Here is an 18,846-nt window from a genome sequence, read left to right on the forward strand (position 1 = left end):
CATGGGCTCAACAGTCTGGTTACTGTAAATATTCTGCTTTCTGGTTTCCTGCTGTAAAATAAATAGGCACATAAATAAGTATAATCTGTAAAACTTGCACTTAGTGCAATTGTCAGTTTAAGATATTTTTTCTGAACTTGATAAGAAATGTGAACAATTTTGGACAGAAAAAACAGGAAAAAGGTGGAGGACAGTCTTGTGAGGACAGAATAAGATCATATTTGTAAAGTGCTAGCTGCTGCTATTATTATTTGTGTATATATAAATATATACATATGTAATATATATTTGTATATATAGTCTATATATGGAGAGAGCAGATACACACACACTTAATTTCTAAGCCATCCCACTTGTCTCTCTTCTCTTCAACTTTATTTTAAAAACAATCTTTTTTGACATTTCTGCCCTTGACCCTTCTGTCTTTGCCCTTCACTGCTCCCTCCTATTTTAAAAAAATTATTTATTAAATGTTTATTATTTTAAATGTTTTATAATTATTATTTTAAAAAGAAAACATTCCCTTTTTAATAAGTATAATCAAGCAAAGCAAATTCATACATCATGTCCAAGAAGATCTGATTCTGCGCCTCTCATCCTTAGTCATTACATGATAACTCTAAAGCCTTCCGAGTTGTTTCTCAATGATCTCATCGATGAGGTTATTCTCTTGATCCTACTTGCTTTATTCTGTTTCAGACCATAGGAGTTTTCTCATATTTATTTAAATCCATCCCTTTTATGGTTCCTATGGTGCTATAAGATGCGTAAGTGCCTTCTGTGTGTCGGGCACTGTGGTAAGTGCTGGGGATACAGGAAGAGACAATAGAGTCTCTGGTTGCAATCTTACCAGGGGGGAAAAAAGTAAACAAGCACGAACAAAAAACCCTCAACTATACACAAGATAGAGAATTAGCAGAATTGAGAGGGGTTAGGAAAGGCTTCCTGGAGGAAGTAGGATTTTAGTGGGAACTTGAAGCCAGATTGGTCAGCAAGGAAAGACTATTCCAGGCATGGAGTTTAGCGGGAGAAAATAAACTGAGAGAGGGGGAGTGTTCATGGAGCAGCATGGAGGCGAGGGTCGTTGGAGTGAAGAGGATGTGTGGAGGAGGAAGGTGGGAGACTGGAAGGGATGGGGCCAAGGGCTGAAGGCTTTGAGCCAAGCAGTCTTCTGTGTGGGATCCTGGAGGTGAGAGGGAGCCCCTGCAGTTATTGAGAGGAGTGACAACATGATGAGAGCTCTGCTGTCGGAAACTCACTTGATGGTTGAGTAGCGGATGGTCTGGAGCGGGCAGCGACCTGAGAACGGCAGACCCACCTGTGCTACTGCAATAGGCCAGGTGTGAAGTGATGAGGAGAGCAGGGGGGTAATTTGGGAGGCATTGCAGGGGTAAAATTGGCGTGGAGGGTGGGGGGATGAGACACGAGTCCCAGGATGATGCCTGCATGTGAGCCTGATGAGAGGTTAGGGATACCTCCCCAGTAAAAGGGAAGGTAGGATGGGGAGAATACCCTGGACCGTTACTTATTCAGTCAACATCCCCGAGTTGATCGGTCCCCCTTGAGTATTTTGGTATATGTGGGTAATAGGATTTTGATTTAGATCTAGAATCTATGTAATCCAATCCCTTCAGTTCCCAAAGAAAAGCTGAGGGCCAGGGGTCTCCAATGCACCTGTGCTGCCTCTGCTGTTTTGCTTTCTTTGGGTGGACACCATCACTGGCTTTGGGGTCGCACAGTTGGGTCATTGTGGGCAGAGTTCTGTGTCACGTTCCCAGGATGACCGGACCAATCCATGATTCCCCCAGCAGGGCATTAACAGCTTCATCTTTCTCAGAGACCCTCAGACATTGTCATTTCCCATTTTTGTTCATCTCTGTTACTGCGATTGGTGGGAAGCGGAACCATAGAGTTGTGATTTGGAGTGTTTGTTCCCATGTGACTGTTGATGGCTTGTACTTCCTTTGAGAATTACCTGTGTATGTCCCTTGTTTGGCTGAAAACCCTTCCCTTCTCTGTGGTTGTGAAAGGGATCTCTTTCTGTACTTTTCTGATTCGTTTGTGACGGGATCTCTTATATCCCAGCCCTGTGTCCCCTGGAAGCTTACTGTGGGATGTGGGGTAAGAGTCTGGTCTAAGCCCCATTGCTGCCAGCCTTTGCAGGCTCGCCGGCAGGTTTTCTTGGCTGGTGAATCTTTGCTCTTGGAGTTGGAGTCTGAGAGTCGGCTGCTGGGTTTGATTTCCTCTCGTTTCCGTGCACCCTCTGCTTTGGGAATTGACTTTTCTGGTTTTTAGCCATGACAGCTCTTTGGATGGTCACTGCCGTCTGCCCTTCCTGCCCGGCCTTTTCTCACTCACAGCATCCCCACCTCTGGCTCCTGTAAAGGAGCCCTCTGGGCCCCAGCAGGACAAATCCGTTCCTCTTCTGCATTCCCAGGGCTTTCGGCTGCTCCTCACGGGGCACGAGCTTGCCTTTCACCGTCCTGGCGGCTCCTTCACACGGGATCCAGCAGACCCCAACTCCCCAGACGACTAAACCAGAACCGCCCGTGCTGCTCCAAATGGAGCTTAACAGGTAACCTCTGGAGTGACTTTCCTTGCCAATGCCTGGAAAGCCTGTCTCTAATTCCTGCTGCATGATCCCGAGACCTTTCTCCATGCTGGCCCTCTCTCTGATGCGCTCCAGCTTCTCCTAGCCTGTGGCTTCCAGGGCTCCCTCTGGTGCTGTCAGTGCAGTCTCTCCAGCAGGAGGCACATCAGATGCCCGGGGACTAACAGGCTGGGCTGCCACAAAGGGTCTGTCCCTCGCCTCCAGCCTGCCAGGAAATGCTGGGAAGGGGCTTCATGAATATTCCTGAAGGAGAATTCTTTTTCTTTCTTAGGCCGCTTCTAATCCTGGCTTTACACATGGTCAGTATCTTCTTGCAGAGGAAGAACAACGGATGAGAAATGACAGACCCGGGGATGGAGAGAGGAGACCTGATGAGACTAGAGAGTATTTGTTTGTGGGTGCGGCAGCCGGCATGGACAACATCCTTACTGTCCGGCTTGGGGGTAATGGAGTTTGTTGGAGGGCGGATGAAATAGAAAAATGGTGATCTCCCCAATTGGAAGGGAGATTTCCGTGGTCCCGTCTGTCCCCTCCTCCCTTGGGAGGAGTCCCAGCTGCAACACAAGCGCCTGGTGAGGGCCCAGCTTCCAGGCCCGAACGCCTCCAGCTTCTAGTTCCCAAGGGGCTTTTGTGGTTTGTGGTCTGGGATTTAGCCTTTGGAATTTGGGAGTGTTTGAAGTGCGAAAAGGTCGGGAACAAATGTGAGGAGAAGGGAGCCCAGCCTGCAAGGGAGCTGCCAGAGAAACGACGCCTCCCTCCTCCAGATTCCCAATCATATTGGCTCCATTCTGAGGAAGGAGTGCGGCACTAGCTGCACAGCAGGTAGAGCCCTAGCTCAGCAGTCAAGAGGGCCTGAGTTCAAATGTGGCCTCCGACACTGCGTGACCCCGGACAAGTCACTGAACCCTGACTGCCTTCCTCACCAGGAATAAAATTGAGAAGATCTCTGGGTACTCACAATCATGAGACTTTGAAGCTCCCTGAACTTGTTAGCGTGGCCAGCAGCCTTTTTCCTTTCAAAAGTAACTTACTTTTGGCCTAATGACCTATTTAACTTTCTCGTACACCTCCTGTGTTTAACTGTTCAGATCTTCTCATGGCCCTGGATCCGGACTGGGCCAGGATTAGTCACCGTTTCTCAGACTTTTCACGTGGTTCACATTTTGTCCAGAAGGCTCTAAAGGAGATGGGCTTTATAATGAGGAGGGCCCTTGTGTTGGGGTCTTGGAGCAGAGGCTGCTGAGCAGTTGCTGGGGTGTCCGAGTCACTTCTGCTCTGGCTCCATGTTAGAGTCCTTGTGCCCATCCCTCTAGGTCTGTAACCCTCTGTAACTAAGGGGCACTTGCAGGGTAAGAGTGGCCGTCGGCCATTGGAGGCTGCCCCTGAGAGCGTACAGGGAGCCCTGGCTGCTGAGGGGCCTGAGTGGGGATTTTCTGTCAGCCCAGTTCCTGTTCTGCTGCATTCCCCCAGTGTCAGTCACCAGGCACTCAGTGCCCTTGGCCAGCCTTCAGAATCACCAACTGGTATCTTCTCTGTATCATCCATAAGCAATTACACCTGTAGCTTTTAGAAAGATGTACTTACCACTGGATTGTTTGCTGCAGCCGTTAGCTGCCAGCTGATGGAACGGGCTCCCTTACTGGTAGGACACGGCGTCCGCCCATTGCTGAGCAGGATCAAACAGGTTTAGGGGCAGCACCTTCCTGAGCTTGGCCATTGGAGCTCCAGGGTCTCTTCCAAACTTTGAAGGTTTCGCTGGGCCCTGCACTAAGGAGGAGGAGGCAGGCCCAGTCCCAGACAGCTCTTCCTAGGAGGCCGTGCACTCATGGGCTTCCTGTTCAACCGAGAAGAAAGGGAATGAGCCTCGTGTCTGTTCTGGCTTGGCAGCCACTTACAGGGCTTTACTTGTCCCCAGAGAACCAGGTCAGAAAGTGCAGTCACACGATACCTGTGTGTGTTCCGAGTTGGGGGCAGGGCTCTTTCATTACATTTTATCGTGCATTTCCAGAAGCTTAAGCCCCGGTGGAGGTTGGCAGGAGGCAGAACCCCCGAACTTGGTGCTCTGGACCCCAATTTCTGGCCCCGCCCTAACATCCCAACTTAAGAGGATTTAGTTGAAGAGGATAAGAGTATATCATAAATACAGATTACAAAGCTTCAGCTAAAACTCAGGAGTTCAGAGTCCCACCCTATCATATGACTTGTTGGTCTGCTGGGGTCTTGACATCCAGGTCTAAGAGCTTGGCAGACTGTAGCTGGGCAACCTGTTCAGTTAGGAACCGAATCAGTGGCCAGGATTGCGAGTCTCGTTGGGCCTTGTGTTTGAGCTTCAAGTCCATCTCCTTGAGTGCTTTCCCTCTCTCCTGATCTCAGCCAGCCTTATTCGGTGCTCCCCAGCCAGGGAAGCCGTTTGGGGGCACATTCACCTCCAAAGAAGGAAGAACAAAAAGGGCTCTCACGGGTCGGCCATTCCCCCCAATTGACCAATTGTTCTATCCAAGTGGCATTGGAATTGACATCAACTTTTAAGGTATTAGGTGTGTTTTGTAATTAGAAAATCTAGTTTTAATGAGGCTCCTTGTTAAAGAAAACCATGTCTTCATCATGAAAACAAGTTTTAATGAATCTCTAAAAGTGAATTACAATCTATTCCAGGCACTTATCTCTCTTAATCGTTACCTACCTCATTAGAGAAGATTATCCAAAAAGTACTATCCCTATGGTCAAATTAGAGTTGAAAAGCTTAATTAAGCCACCATTTAAATATGAAATCTAATTCCTGTTTTAATTTTTTAATTAAAATCAGTTTCCTTAAATTTGATAACTGGTTCTTGTTATCAAAATTCGGCACAAACCATTTGATTTCCAAATCTAAATGACTTCATTCTGCTGTGTGGATAAATTGGTTTTCTCTGCCCAGATTTCAAGTGTTTATTTCTGCGAATGTATGTGTATTGAAATAGCTTTTTGATGCATCTAGTAAATTGAAGGAATTATTCAATTCAACGGAACATGCCATTTCATAGATAAGTGCCACGTATCTAGAGTGATTGTTCAACTTGGAAACTACGGATTTCAATAGAGATTTTCCAGTGCTTAGGGGACTGCCCCCACCTCTCCCGTATTTGTAATACTGCAGTCCTGGAAGGTACAACGTTTGTTAGGAACTTTAAGGAATTAATTCAGGGGCATCCAAAGCACAGAAAGGCAAGATTCAGTCAAGATTCTTGGGAGAGGTGATCTTGATCAGGACTGCTCAGGCCATGATTTCTTTGGAATAAGAAGTGGAATCCCCCTCCCATTCATATAGGGTATGGGTGACAGGAGAAAGGTCCTGTGCCCTGGGGATTTGGGCTCTAGCTCCACCATTAGCTGGAAGTCATTTTACCTATGATCAAGGCATGGAGAGGCCAAGGGGACCTAGAAACCACTCATTCTAACCCACTGCCCTATTTTTAAGAAATCCAGTTTTTTTTGTTTTGTTTTGTTTTGTTTTGTTTTTTTTTTTTAAAGCATGGCATGAGTGGATAGAGCACCAGCCCTGAAGTCGGGAGGACCTAAGTTCAAATCCAGCCTTAGACACTTAGTACTTCCTGGCTGTGTGACTCTGGGCAAGTCAGGTAACCCCAATTGCCTCAGGGCAAAGCAACAAAACAAAGCAGACAACAAACAAAAAAGCATAGTATGGCAAGAATATCCTTCAAATTTTTGCTTTGCTGCGCTGCTGCCACAGACTGGTTCCCCTTGACTCTGGCTGGCCAAAAAGCAGATGGCGGGTCCTTGGCACTGGTTCAGGTGCACAGGCCTGAGCTCCTACCTGGGCGGTGCCGGGCACTCCTGGTTGCTGTTTCCCTTCTTCTTCTTGGGGACATCTTGACTTTTAACCTGAGGGCTCAAGATGAAACCCAGTTGTTCCTGGACAATTCGTTCAGTGGGTGGCACTTTGTGTGGCGCTGGGTCAGAGAATTAGGGCCTTAGAAGAGAGGGGGCACCCAGTGGGGACAGCCCCGAGGTGGGACCAGCAGCCACCGCTGACAATTCCAGCTGGCATCTTTGGGTGGAGGCTGCCTCTGTGTGGCGGACTACTGCACTGACATCCCAGGCTGTCCCTCTCCCCTTCTTCCCCCTTCTCATCCCTTCTCCCTTCTCCCCCTCACCTCTTCCCTCCTTTCCCTGTCTCTCTTGTCCTTTCTCACGCCTTTCTTCCCTGTCCCCTCTCCCTTCCCCCTCCTCCCTCCTTTCTCCCTCTTTCTTGTTCCTTCTCCCCATTCCTTTTTCCCTTCTCCCCATATCCCTCTTTCCTCCTCTCCCCATCTTTCTTGTCCCTTTTCCTAATTCTTTTTTCCCTGTCCCCTCTCCCCTCTGAAGAGGTTAGATGAAGCCACATGACATGGTTATTATGTTAGCAATAGCATTGTAAGCTCATCAGTTGGGGCAATGTTAAGGACATACCTCAATGAATATTCATAATGTGTAAAACATATTTTGAAAGGAAGACCCGATATAGTTGATAACAGCTTTGCAAATACCTTTCTTTGCCCTTTTAGCTCATTTGATACTTAAAATAACCCTGTAGTAATATTGATCATGGATGTTGTTCCCCTTTTACAGATGAAGAAACTGAGGCACTTAGCTGAATAGTTGAGTCATATATTCATAGTCACACATCCCTCTAGCCATGATACTACATTACACTAGTATAAAATAGTGCATGTCATGATGCACACTTCGTTCTTTTGCCAAAGGCTTGTTTTCTATCAATGAATTAATGGATCCAATCTTCCTCTCCCCCATAACAGAAAGAGGGTCAAGACAGTTGAGAATGCTGGATACCTACGTGCAGGTAACCAGGGTAGAAGAGGAGGCAACTGAACTGATTTACCTTTAATCCCAAATCCTGGAGAAATCCTCCCTTCCCGCACAGGCTGACTTGGGGAGCGATTCTGGGCAATAAGAGAGCTTGGATTTCTATTGGATTTCAAGGTTTACAAAGTGCTTTTTTTCCAGCAACCCTGAGAAGGTTTACATTTGAAAGTTCACAAAGCACTTCGCACCCATCATACACGTTAAACGTGGGCACTTGGAAGGCATACCTCATACTTCAAACCTCAATGCCCGGTCCTTAGTCGGTGCTTAATAAATGATTATTAATTGGTCGATGAGCTCATCCCACCTGGGATCTGGGTCAAAGCTCCTTAAACTGTGAGTCCACCCCATATGGGGTCTCATAACAATGTGGAGATTGTGAAATTATGATTTATTGTCAAACTGTAAAGGCCGCGTGAATATTTCTCAGGTGAGAAGGGGCTGGGAGAGGAAAAAGTTGAAGAAGCCCTGATCTAGGCAATGGAAGGTTATTGCTATTTTACCAAAGGGGAAACTGAGACCTAGGTCAAGTGCCTTGCTCATGAACACACCGTTAGTAGATGTCAGAAGTGGGATTCAAATCTGGATTGTTCTGAGTGCCCTCCCCCTGCCCCTCTCCCATGTCCAGTCCTTTGCCCACTTCTTGGGTGCTACCTTTGCCCACAACAACCCTTAGCAGCCTGTTCCTGCTGGCATTCATATCCCTGTATTGCTGGTGAGGAAGGGAAGCTCAGGGAGGGGAAGGGTCACCCGGCTGGTGTCAGATCTCCAGGCTCCAGGTGCAGGGTTCCCTTTCAGCTTTGCTGTCTCTGCTTTTGCTTTTTGCTGTGACTAGCCGGCCACTTTACCAGTGTCCAGCTAAGCCTGTCGTCCCGGGCGCTGTCCAAGGTGCTAGGAACCAGAGCCACTGATAGAAGCTAGAAGGGAGCGCCAGAGCCTTCCCCTATCGGGCTCGTGTTCCCCAACTCACACTGGGCAGCAAACCCAGCCCAATATCCGGATGCTGGGCACCCTGCCACTTCAGTGAGCCTGCTGGGATCCGTGGATAAGGAGGGAGCCCAAGCTTGGGGGACTTTAGGGAAGAGGAGGACGTAGTAGAGGAGAAAGGAGAGCAAAGAGAAGGGAAGAGGAATGGAAGGAGAAAGGGGAGGAAGGAGAGGAATGGATAGAGGAGGAAGCGGACTGTTTTTGAGAGGCGAGGACTTTTGATCATGGATATCCTCCTGGAGCATTGGGAAATACCAGTGTACAGTTCAGGGAATATGAACAAGTGTAAGACAGACCTGGACTGGTGGGGAGGCGGGACACCCAAATTTGAGATCCAGGACTGCACACAGGCACTTTGAATCCAGCACCTTTGTGGTCACCTAAGTCTCTTTGCCCCTTCTCCCACAAATAGGTGTCCCCCAGAGGCAAATACTTCCTTCCTCTCCTGCTTCCTTGATTCCAGTTGACATCTTTATAAAATGATTCCCAGAACACTAGACCTCATCTCTTATTGTTTGCTGAATCTCTCCAAATGGATATCCCTTAATTATCTCAAGCTCAGCGTGTCCAAAATAGGGAAAATAATAAAGGATATCTAGCATGGGGGAGGATTCTGGGAAGATAGCTGAGTAGGTTGGTAAATTTCAAGCTCCCGATTTCCCCCCACAAACAGAACCAATTTGCACTTCAGGGTGACTATAGACTGGTGAGAAATCAAGAAGATTTGGGGTAGAACAGGGTCTCCAGGTACAACTCAAGAAGATCCAAAGAAAGACCCCATGCCAGGGATTAACCCACGTGAGGTACAAACACCTCTGGGGTAGCTCAAGTGGTGATCCCTTGGGCTATCTGGGTATGGTTGGGGTCTCAGCACGAACCACAGAGACTTTCACCTCCAGGACTGTTTGTGAAGTCAGGTCTGAGTCTGGAAAGACTGAGGGAACCTTGGCTGATTGAGAATGCCGGGCTCAGCTATGCCGCTGAGAAGGAACCAGCACACTGGGAGTGCAGAGGCAGCAGGGCAGGGGTGCTGCTGGTTGTTGGCTTTTACAGGAGGGAGCAGCTCTTGGTTTGGGGTTTCTGGTTAAAGTGGAGAGCTGAAGGGAAGCTCGAGGCACCACTCTCTACCCTCTCCATGATTAGAGGTGCTTACACTAACACCTCTAATTTTAAAAAAATGAACCAGCAAAGAAGAAAAAAACTCCACCATAGAAACATACTATGAGAACAACAAAGACTGGGGTTCATCCTCAGAGGATGACACTTTTTAGTAAAAAGAAGCTTCTACTCAAAGGAGTAACATGAAATGGATCCCTTCCCAGAGAGAATTTATAGAACTCAAAAAATAATTTAAAAATCAAATGAGAGACACTGAGGAAAAACTAAAAAAAATCCAAGAAAAACAAGAAAATTCTGAAAAAAGTTAATCAATTAGAAAAGAAGATAACAGAATTTTAAAGAGGAAAATAACTCTTTGAAAATTAGAATTGGGCAAGGTAAAGCCAATGAAACCATTAGACACCAAGAAATTACAAAACATTTTAAAGAATGAGAAAATAGAACAGAAAGTGAAACATAAGAAAAATGACACATTTGGAGAACAGATCAAGAAGAGAAAATAAAATAATAATTGGACTGTCTGAAAGTTGTGACCAAAAAGAGAATCTTGACACAATAATACAGGATATAGTGATAGAACATGAAGGGAAAGTAGAAGTAAAAAAAATCCACTGATTACCATTTCAAAGAGATCCTTTGTAGAAAACACACATGCATATTACTGACAAATTTTGAAACCTTCAGATCAAAGAGAAAATTGTGCAAGAAACAAGGAAAAAAACACAATTCAAATATGCTGGAGCTACAATTAGAATTGTACAAGACTTATCAGCAGCTACAATAAGAGACCACAGGTCCTGGAATCGTAGCTACTGACAATCAAAAGAACTAGGCCAGTGGTCAAAAATATTGTATCCAGCAAAATTAGCTATAATTTTGAATAAGAGAAAGTGGACATTCAATGAACTTGCTGATTTTCAGTACTTTCTATCAACCAAAACCAAACTTAACAGGAAATTTAACATAATATCAATTATCAATAACATAATATCAACAATCAATATCAAAGATCAATTTCAAGGAACTCAACATGGACAAATGTTTTAAATATGGACAAATTGTTTATTTATTTTTTTTTACATGGGAAGTGTGTACTCTATGTTTAAGATTCACATCAGCAAAAAGCCCAAAAGAAAGATTGGTAGAATTAAGGGAAAAATAGTAATCGTGTTATTCAAATGAGGTGTGGGGGAAGAATAGACATAGAGGCTTTAAAGGGGGGAGGAGGACTCCTGGTTCTGAAAATCTACTCACATCAGAATGGGTCTAATAGGTAACACTACATATATACCAGAAAGGGCATAACACTTTTTAAAATCTATAAAGAAATGAGGGGGAAAGGCTGGGCAGATGGGGAAACACAGGGTGAGGGAAGAAGATAAGGGAGGGATCCTGGTTGGGAGGAGGATAAATAATAGTAAGCCAAGTTATGGAGCAGAATTTAAAGAGTCAGCAGAGATAGGAAAGATGTGTGTGTGTGTGTGGGGGGGGGTATGGGTATGTGTATATCTACATATGTATACATAAATATCTTTTCTTAACTGTAACTTGCTTGGGAGTGGTGGGGGGATTAAAAGGGGGGAAAGAATAAAATAAATAAGGTGTGCATCAGAGAACAAAAGAACAATCTGCAAGGGAGTAAAATAAGAATGGACATTTCATGAATATAATTTCTTCTACTAACACATATACTTTCTTGATTTGGTAATTTGTTGTTACATATTTTGAATCTTCCTCAATGTTCTGTTGGGCACCTGACAACCTTCTCTTTTGTTTTCCTTTATTTTGTTCTGTATTCCTTTTCTGTTTTTCTTTTTTTTCCCCTTATTTTGTTTTTCAAATAAAATAAAATAAGAGTATTTAGAACTCTTAAGTTTTGCTAGGCACTTTGCAATTATCTCATTTGATTCTCACAATAACTCTATGAGTAATTTCCTATTAAAATCCCATTTTACAGATGAGGAAACTGAAGCAAAGAGAGCTTAAGTGATTTGCCCATATCACACAGGATTTCAAGCCTTCCTGACTCCAAATCCTGCTTTCTATCGCTGTGCTCCTTTGTATTCATTATCCTTCCTTCTCCAAATGCTCCTCCTTCATCACTTTCAAGTATCTGTCAAATGTACTCTCCTGCTTTTTGGCTTGCCAGGGTTTCCTCCTAAGAGTGACCCTTGTGCTTCCTTCTTCATCCCTCCTGTAGGGTGGTATCTCTTCTATCTCCACAGGATTCCATTTTCTTCTCTCCCTCATTCATCCCCTTCCACTTCTTGCTGAGACTACTGCGGTGGCCTCTATTAATCTCCCTGCTGCCATTCCCCTCCTTCTCGAGTCCCTCCTTGCTGCTGCCAAATGAGATTCCTAACGAGAACCGGTCTCTCTCCTGCTCAGGAGCTCAGGGCCTCCCTCTGGCCTCTACAAGAACACTTTAGTCACTCCATTTGGCAATTCAAGCCTCTCGCTGAATGGTTTCCAGACTGCTTTCCCATTAGCTCTGAGGCACAGACACAGGCAGCTTCATCTCCGGCTCCAAGCCTTGGTGAACTTGTTCCCCAGCCTGGTGTCCTCTCCTTTCCCTCCGTCTCTTGCAGCCCTTTTGCTCTTTCAAAGCTCAGTGTGTGTGTGTCCCTTCCTCCAGGATGGCTCCTTCTCCCCACCCCTCCAGCTTTTAAGGCCATTTCTGAAATGATGTTGCATTTACTTTGCACATACTTTGTATTTGCCAATCTGGGGCATCCTGTATCCTTCCAACAGAATGTAAGTCCCTCAAGGGCAAGGCCTTTTTTATCTTGGTCTTTGTATCCTCAGCACTTCTAACAGTGTCTGATTCATCTGGGGCCATCTCCAGTCATCCTGATCTCTGGCCCCTGGACTCAGATGGCTTTGGAGGGGAAAATGAGGCAGGTGACCTTGCAAGCCTCCCTTACTTCAACCTGAATTACTTGCATGACCTGGTATCCCCTCCCCGATGTCATGGTCCTCTGAGAAGAGGGACAAACAACAGCAACGTCTAGCACACAGAAGGATAGGGAGAGGGACTGGCTCTGATTTCTTTGATTAGGGAACTCCCAAGTGAGATGCCTCCCTCTACCAGTTTGGAGAACCGCCTTCTCTCCAACTTACTTGCTAAGTGACTTAATTATTCAGCCATTATGGGTCAGAATCAAATGCAGATCTGCAAAGTCCTGCGTCCTTCCTGTCCTTCCCGACATCCACTTGGCTTTTAAATTGCTCTAGTAGGTAGTGAATGCACCCTTTCAATTCAGAATTGAATTCCTTGATAAGCACCCAGGTATCAGGTGCCTCTCCCAAGGATCTAGGATTTATAAGTAAGAGCGTCCTCTCTCCCATTGTAGATATAATTGTAGATATATTGTAGATATGGGCATATACTATAATAGTACCAATACTATTGTAGTATATTGCTTATAACTCAAAAGATGGCTTTTAAAATTAGTTACTCTAATTTTACTCTAAAATTAGTTACTTAAAACTTAAAAAAATAGAAATAGAAAAAAAGGCTGCCATATGCACAGCAGAACACAGGAGAGGATTAAAAATATGAAACAAAAAATTTCTATTTCAAGGGAGCCTACAGGAACTCAAAATCTTACAGAAATCAATGTTGAAAACTATCTTTACATGTATTTAGAAAAAAAATCACTATTGAAATTAAAAAAAAAATTCAGGTCTTTTTGCAGCAAAATTCTAAAAGTCTGGTGATTCGTTCAATGTCCACTTCTTTTCATTCAGGATTTTGCTTAACTTTTCTGGATATAGTATTTTCAACCAGAATCCTACTTCTTTTGTTCTTTGATAAATAGTGTTCCAGGACTTGAAGTCTTTTAATATAGCTGCTGCTGAGGCCTGTGTAATTCTAATTGTGGCTTCACCCTATTTGAATTGATTTTTTTTCTTGTTGCTTGTAGTATCTGGGGGTTTCAGAATTTGTTAGTGATGTTCCTGTAGGTTTTCCTCATGGGATATTTTTCAGGTCATTGGTGAACTTTTTCTGCTTTCTCCTCTTGTTTTAACACTTCAGGAGGCTTTTGTTTAATTATTCTTGTATTTTTGTATCAAGATTCTGTTTTTAATTACATCTTTTAGGAAGTCCAGTTATTCTTATGTTTTGTCCTCTTGATCTCTTCTCTAGATCTGTTGTTTTTCTTAGATGTCTCACATTCTCTTCTAATTTTTTCATTCTTTATATTTTGTCTTATTATTTTTTGACCTCATAACCTTGCTGGGTTCCCCTTGCCCAGTTCTAGTTTTTAAGCAGCCATTTTCTTCTTCAAGATTCTGGATCTCCTTTTCTAGTTGGTCAAATTTTTTTTTTTCATAATTTTTTGATTTTCTTAGATTGTTCCCCTTTACCCAGTTTTTTCTCAATCTTTTTCATTTGATTTTTGAGTTTTTCTATGAATTGTTTTTGGTCAGGTTAGTCTTTGGAGTAGAAGACATTTTTTCTCACTTCCATATCTTCCTCTGAAGATGAACCCCAATCTTCCCTTTTGCCATAGTAACTTTCTAGTGTTGGGTTTTTTTTCCTTTGTCTCTCTCTCTCTCTCTCTCTCTCTCTCTCTCTCTCTCTCTCTCTCTCTCTCTCTCTCTCTCTTTCTCTTTATATATATAAATTTGGGAAAGTTTGTTAGTGTAATCACTTATAGTCCTGGGCTTTGGTCCCTCTGGCCTCAGTTCCTCCTTCATTTCTCCCCTGTGGCCTAGAGCTCCACTCTCCTGTAGAAGCCCACTGCCAGCAGCATCCTTGCCCCACTGCTTTTGCACTCACTCGATATGGGCTGATTCCTTCAGGACTGAATCTCAGCAGCTCAGCTGGACCTGATATTCCAGAGGTTTCCTCAGTGTCCCTTGATTCAGACCCTGCTGCCTGGTGGTTAGGGCCCATTTGAGGTTATTTCCCAATCCATATAGTCTCAGGACTTGCTGTTTTGCTATTTCTGCAGAACTAGCCTGGAGGGTTCTTTCTTCAGATCTTCTCCATTTGTCCTAGGAGGACCATCATTCCGCCTAAGTTTTTATTTGTTTTTAATGGCTCTACATTTGCCCCGAGGCACAGTTTTGTCTTATTTGTGGGGGAAATCTGGAGAGCTTGGAATTTTCTGATCTATTCTGCCATCTCCTAGAGTCCTCCCAGAGATGGTTTTTGAGAATTGCTGTAGCCCAAAGCATTTACCGCCCTGTGATCCATCTCTTTGTTGGGATCTTGAGTGACAGATGACAACCCATCCATCACCATGCCCACATCAGAAACATTTGTACCCTGGGATGGTCTGGAAGAGCCCAAACCTGGAGCAAAAAGTTCAACAAAGCAAGTTTATTAATGTAATGTTTTTGATGGACAAAAAGACGTTTTCTCTTATTTCTTATAATAAATGTGTATAGTCAAGCAAAATACATTCTCTCAGAGAACATGTCCAGAAAATGTGTGCCTCATTCTGCCTTAGGGCACAGTGGGTAGAGTGCCAGGCCAGGCCCGGAGTCAGGAGGACTCATCTTTCTGAATTCAAATCTGGACTCAGACACTTCCTAGCTATGTGACCCTGGTTTGTCATTTAGCCCTGTTTGCCTCATTTTCCTTATCTGTCAAATGAGTTGGAGAAAGAAATGGTCATTCCTGTTAGTATCTTTGCCAAGAAAAGCCCAAACCAAGAGTCAGACACCACTGAAAACCAACAACAGCATTCCGCCTATTAGTCCATCATCTCTCTGCCAGGTGTGGGCAGCATTCTTTGTCATGTGAACCCAGTAATTCTGGCTGATCAGATCAATAATCATTAAGTACTTACTCTGTGCCAGGCCTTCAAGCAAGCAGAGGAGGCATCTAGGCTGGATCTACAGAAGTGAAAAATCAAATAGTCCTTTTCCTCAGGAGGCCAACAACCAAGGGCTTGGGGAGAAGAGTAGGACAAGTTACAGGTGGAAAAGAGGAGAATTTAGATAAAGTCACAGGCTGATGGGAGGAGGAAGGGCATATTTATGCCTAAGGTTTCAAGGCAGCTTCTTGGAGGAACTCAAGCTGGATCTTCAAAGATGAATCTGAGGAGGGGAGAGGAGAGACTACATTCTGGGTGTGGGGAACGGCCCGTGTGAATGAATACGTGGAGTTGGGAGACAGCAGAAAAATGATACCAGGAGAATCATTGTAGAATATTGTAGGCAGAAAATGGAGGCCAGAAGTAGGGTTTGAGGAAAGATTGTACAAAACAAGGTTGGGCAGAAAGGTTTGAAGCAGCTTGTGGAAAACCTTGAAAGCCAGCCTAAGGAGCTGGTGCCCTCAGTACTAAATGAAGAGCTCTGAAGAGCACTTCCTTTTCAGGAGAGCTGCCAAGCCCTTCCTGTCCCAGTCTTGCAAAAACCACGGTCAGGGATTCAATTCAAAATTGCTTACAGGAAATCAATAAGGGAAATGTAATACCAAACATACTGATAATTGTAAGTGGCAGCATGGCATGGTGGACTGAGGGTTGGTCTGGCTTCAAACCCCACCTAGAATATGTACTAGCCATGAGTAAGTAACTGGATCTCAATGCTGCCAGGACACTTTCAAAGACTAGAACTTTTTTTCCCCTCAATAGTATTTTATTTCCCCCCATACATGTAAAAATAGTTTCCAATATTCATTTTTGTAAGATTTTATGTTCCAATTTTCTCTCTCTCCCTCCCTTACCTTCCCCTCTCCAAAACAGCAAGCAATACGATAGGTTAAACATCTGTAATACTTTAAAACATAGTTCCACATTTGTCATGTTGTGCAAGAAAAATCAGACCAAATGGGAAAAAAAAACCATAAGAAAGAAAAAGCAAAAAATAAAATGAAAAAAGGTGAAAATCCGTGCTTTGACTCACATTCAGTCTCCATGGTTCTCTCTCTGGATGCAGAGAACATGTTCCATCCCAGGCAAAGACTATATAACTTGCTGAAGAGTTGATGATCTCCTTTGGCTCATAGAGCAAAATTATCAGGTCATCCTCATTTTATAGGTGAAGAAAACGAGTTCTTGAACAAAGTCACTTAACAGAGGTTGTCACATAACCTCAAGGTCACTCAGCTAATAAATGATAGTGGCCTCTGTGGAAGGAATTGTAAGCATTTCTAGTTCAAAAAAGGACCTCAGTGTCTGCCATCTTATCTTGCCAGGTGATCTTCAGAATCTTCTTGCCACAATTCAAAAGAAATGATTCAATTTCCTGTCGTGGCACTGGTAAACTGTCCAGGTTTCATGGGCGCACAACAATATTATTAGCCAACTTCTCGGTAGAACTTAGGTTTGGTAGCAAGTCCAGGACGTCTTCTCTCTTCCACTTTCCTTCGGAGCCTCCCCAACACTGAGCTACTCCGGCAATGTGTGCCTCAACTTTATTATCAATGTGGACACCCCTGCACAGGATACTGAACCACAATATTCAAAACTTCTGCATTTGCTGTCATTGATGGTTCCACATATGGATAGTGTGTGCTGGATGATGGAGCACCTGTGTTTTCTTTATGTTAATTATTAAACCAAAATTAGCACAAGCTGCAGACAAGTGATCCAAACTTTGTTGCATCTCAGCTTCAGAAGCTGAATCGAGGGCACAATCATCAGCAAACAAAGAATCCGGCACCACTGGCCCCTCCACTGCAGTCTTGACTTGCTGCCTTTTCAAGATGAAGGATTTATCATTAGTGTGGTAGCTGATCTTAATGCCATGTCTTTGCTCATTGAAGGCATTTGATGACATGGCCGGAAACATGCTGAAAAGCACGGGAGCGAGCACCCAGCCTTGCCTCACCCATTGTGATTGGGAAAGCACAGATCATTGTCCATTTTCCAAATCTCAGGCAAACGTGCTGTCATGAAATTGAGGCACAATATTGATGAACTTTTCCAGGTAACAAAATCTTGACATAATTTTACATAAACCCTCCTGACTCAGTATCAATGGCCTTGAGCAAATGTACAAACATCTGTTCTACTCATGGCATTTCTCCTGGAATTGTTGGGCAGCCAACAATTCCTCAGCCTTCTGTTCCTCAGCCCTTCTGAAGCCATGCTGGTTCTCCCATCTACCAGGTGAAGATTCTAGCAAGATCTTGCCAGCCGTGACTAAGACTCCATTGAGTTTGTCTCTGGACAATCCATTTCCTTTGCCTTTATAGAGAAGAACAATGGAGATATCCTTGAATGCTTGGGGGGATAACCTCCTTTTGTCATATAACCTGGGAAATTTTAGTCAGTTTTTCTGTGAGCAATGGGTCCCCTATCTTGTAAATCTCAGCTGGAATAGAATCAGCACCAGAATTTTGCCACATGAAAGGAACCTAATGGTATTCAAAACCTCTTCTTCAGTTGGGACCATTAGGGAGAGACTGACTTCAGCCCGTGGCAAAATGATCAGTTGTTTCACTATTGATTGATGACAGTCTGTTGAGAAAACTATGGAAATGTTCTCAGGATCATGAACTTATCATTTTTTAAAAATTTAATAGCCTTTTATTTACAGGTTATATGCATGGGTAACTTTACAGCATTAATAATTGCCAAACCTCTTGATGAACTTATCATTAATCAATGTGACTATCAGCACTAAGTAGGTGAGATGCCCCGTAGGTCTTTTGCCCATAAATAAGCTTCTGAGGATCATAAGAGAATTTGGATTGTTACTTCCAGCATAAAATTGAATTTCATCTGCCTTCTTACTGAGCCAAGAAATCTGCAGCTCTCTAAACTTCATTTGTACTTTACTTTTGATACAATTAAATGCTTCCTTCTTAGAGATGGATAAACTATCATGCTGATACACCCTGTGGAGTTCTTGTTTTTTATTTAGCAGCTTCTGAATTTCCCAATCATTTTCATCAACCCAGTCTTGATGTCTGTGAGTGCTCTGGTCCAGATGAGCAAATGCAGTGCTGCCCACCAAATCTCTGAAAGCTGCCCACTCCTTTTCTGCTCCATTGTTGCCAACTGTGTGTTGGTTCAACTTTCCCTCTAAGTTAACCACAAACTGTCCTTTCTCAGAGAAGCACACTCTAATCTGCTGGCATTCATTCTTCTGGTAACCTTTTTGTTTTGTGGGCTCCCACTTTTGATGGATGTGAATATTTAGTTTGGAGAGGATGTCCATGATCCATTCAGCATTCTGCATCATACATTGTCTGTCTCTTCTTATAATCACATAATCTATTAAATGCCAGTGTTTGCATCCATAAAGTTTTATTACGTTTAGGTAAACAGAAGACACTGTTGGTGATGAGGTCATAA

The sequence above is a fragment of the Sarcophilus harrisii genome, chromosome 2 (genome assembly GCF_902635505.1).
Source record: "Sarcophilus harrisii chromosome 2, mSarHar1.11, whole genome shotgun sequence".
In the NCBI taxonomy this organism is placed as follows: domain Eukaryota; kingdom Metazoa; phylum Chordata; class Mammalia; order Dasyuromorphia; family Dasyuridae; genus Sarcophilus; species Sarcophilus harrisii.